Here is a 2,711-nt window from a genome sequence, read left to right on the forward strand (position 1 = left end):
TGCAAAGGAGTTGATGATTGAATTGGCTAGATTTAGAGAGCTAGATAAATAATGAATTCTCTTTTCCTGGGAATCACCTGAGCTAGGACGACTGTGACTGTGTTGAAGGTAGAGTAGACATAACACATAGACAAGTAGGGAGGATTCACTTTATTTGGGAATCTGAATGTCAGGGAGGGAGGAAGTCTGTAATTTTAAGAGGTAGTAAACGTACCATTTTGGGATTGTTTTGAAATGTGGTGCTTGGGAATAATTAAACATAGTCTTATTTAAAAAGGATTATCTTATTGGATGGACACAGCCAGAAATTGAGAGGTGGGGGGAGGTGTAGAGGGGAGAGACAGAGGAGGTCGGGTGGTAGCACAGTGGGTTAAGTGCACATGGTGCAAAGCACAAGGACTGGTGTAAGGATCCCAGTTCGAGCCTCCGGTTCCCCACCTGTAGAAGGGTTGCTTCACAAGCAGTGAAGCAGGTCTTCAGGTGTCTGTCTGTCTTCCCTTCTCTGTCTTCCCCTCCTCTGTCTATTTCTCTCCATCCTATCCAACAATAACAACATCAATAACAACAATAATAATAACCACAAGGTTAAAAAAATGTCAACAATAGGGAAAAATGGCCTCTAGCAGTAGTGGATTCATGGTGCAGGCATCAAGCCCCAGCAATAACCCTGGAGGCAAAAAAAAAAAAAAAAGAAGAAAGAGAGAGGGGCGGGAGAGACAGAGAGGCACCTGCAGCACTGCTTCACCACTTGTGAAACTTGCCCCTGCAGGAGAGGGCTGGGAACCTGAACCCAGGTTCCCGCACACTATCATGTGAGCGCTTAACCAGATGTGCCACTGGGTGGCGCCCTGAACGCCGCGTCTCTTACATGTGCAATGCCACACTGAGCAGACTCTCCGACCCAATTTTTACAATTTTTGTCAAATTCAGAGAGGGAGAGAGATGAAGAGACAGATAGAAGAGAGACATCACAACCTTGTCCCAGCACCTGTGAATTCCCCAGGTGCTCTACCTGGGGCTTCCATGAGGTTTTCGAGCTGAAACTCAGGGCCTCAGGCATGGCCAGCCTACACTCACTATCAACAACACAAACAACCAGACACACAACTCCACTGGAAAATATATAGAATTTTCACCATAGAAGAAGACTAGAGGACCAAGAGTCAGGTGAACTTAAAAATCATTGCTTATTAGAGAAATGCAAACAAAGACCTCAGTGAAATACGGCTTAATACCCGCGAGAATCTCATGTACCAGCCAGGACAGAGACAACTGGCATAGGACACCTGGAAAGAATGTGGAATAAAAGGAACCCCTGGGCTCAACCCCTGCTCTGGAGATTTCTCGGAGCACTAGAGGCGGGCCTACCTATATGCTCAGTGACAGATGAGTGACCTAGAAAGTTTTGGTGTGGGCTGGGGAGACAGCATAATGGTTCTGCAAAAGACTTCTGTGCCTGAGGCTCTGAGGTCCCAGGTTCGGTCTTCAGCTCCACCATCAACAAGAGCTGAGATGTATTCTGCTCCCTCACCCTTCTGTATCTCTCTTTCACTAGAATAATAAGTATTTTCTTAAGAAGAAACTTTTGAGGGTATTTCTGTGTCCTCAACAGTTTGGAGGAGTTTTAAAAGTATGGGTATTACTAGTGATGAATTCATTGCCACCCAGTCTGATCGCTGTGACTGATAGGTATTTCCTGAGCTGTGAGCTTTCTTGGGAATGAAGAAGTGACTATGGGACGTAGGATCAGTTGGCTCCAGATTAGCCCTATAAACATGGTTTGAAGCCTGCACATCTTTAAGCCAGGAATCCATGCTGGAGGGTGACTTGATTCCCAACCATTCTATTCTAGGGAGGCTGCCTGCCATTGTCCTGTTGGAGAATTCAGCCTGAAAATCAGGAATCCGGCCTCAGAAGACACAGCTTTTTACAACCTGTCTGCATTGGTTAACTCTCAATTCTAAATAAAAATCTGTATTTTAACATTAGAAAAAAAGTATGGGTTTTGTCTCCTCCTAAAAGGTTTTGTAGAATACATTTGTAAAGTCTTCTGGGCCAGGACTTTTATTGTTGGGAAGGTTCTTGATAACTGTTGAAATTTCTTTGGCTGTGACTGGTCTATTTGTGCTCTCTAGTTTCTCCTGCTTCAGTTTTGCTTCTAGGAACTTTTCTGTCTCCTCCAAGTTCCCCCTCTCTCTCTTCCCCTCCTCTCTCCATTTCTCTCTGTCCTACCCAACAATAAACAACATCACCACAACAAAGCCACTACAACAAGGGCAACAAAAGGGAAAAAATAGCCTCCAGGAGCAGAGGATTCTTAGTGCAGGTACTGAGCCCCAACAATAACCCTGGAGGGGAAAAAAAGGAACTTGCAAGAGCTTAAGCTCCAGGAGGGGAGGTTGATGTTTGTGTCAGTTTTGAGGATGGACTGGATGTAGATGGGGTTGGGATAAGGAAGTCAGCCTTTGGAACTCTCCAGAAAGAGCAAACCAGGAAATGAAGTCAGAGGCATGGAGTAGAACAGAGTACACAAGGCAGAATTTGGACTCTGCACAATCTTTGTTGAGTTGATGAGCATGTGGGGAAGCTAGCAGGAAGCCAGAGGGAACCAATGCAGAGAGCTCTGCTAAGATATCTGGTCCCTGAGGGTGGGTGGGAGTCTGACTTCTGCGTCTCAGCTGTGACGTGGTAACAGTCAGCACCAGCCCACC

The 2,711-nt window shown here is 45.7% G+C and overlaps 1 non-coding gene across 1 annotated transcript; it reads left to right on the forward strand.

The window, feature by feature from the left end:
* The first annotated feature begins 1,638 nt into the window (after window positions 1-1,638).
* Window positions 1,639-1,706, forward strand: LOC132532906 (small nucleolar RNA SNORD31). Its single transcript, XR_009544823.1, has one exon. It is a non-coding gene; the product is annotated as a small nucleolar RNA SNORD31 (small nucleolar RNA).
* Window positions 1,707-2,711: the final 1,005 nt, after the last annotated feature.

The sequence above is a fragment of the Erinaceus europaeus genome, chromosome 14 (genome assembly GCF_950295315.1).
Source record: "Erinaceus europaeus chromosome 14, mEriEur2.1, whole genome shotgun sequence".
Taxonomy (NCBI): Eukaryota; Metazoa; Chordata; class Mammalia; order Eulipotyphla; family Erinaceidae; genus Erinaceus; species Erinaceus europaeus.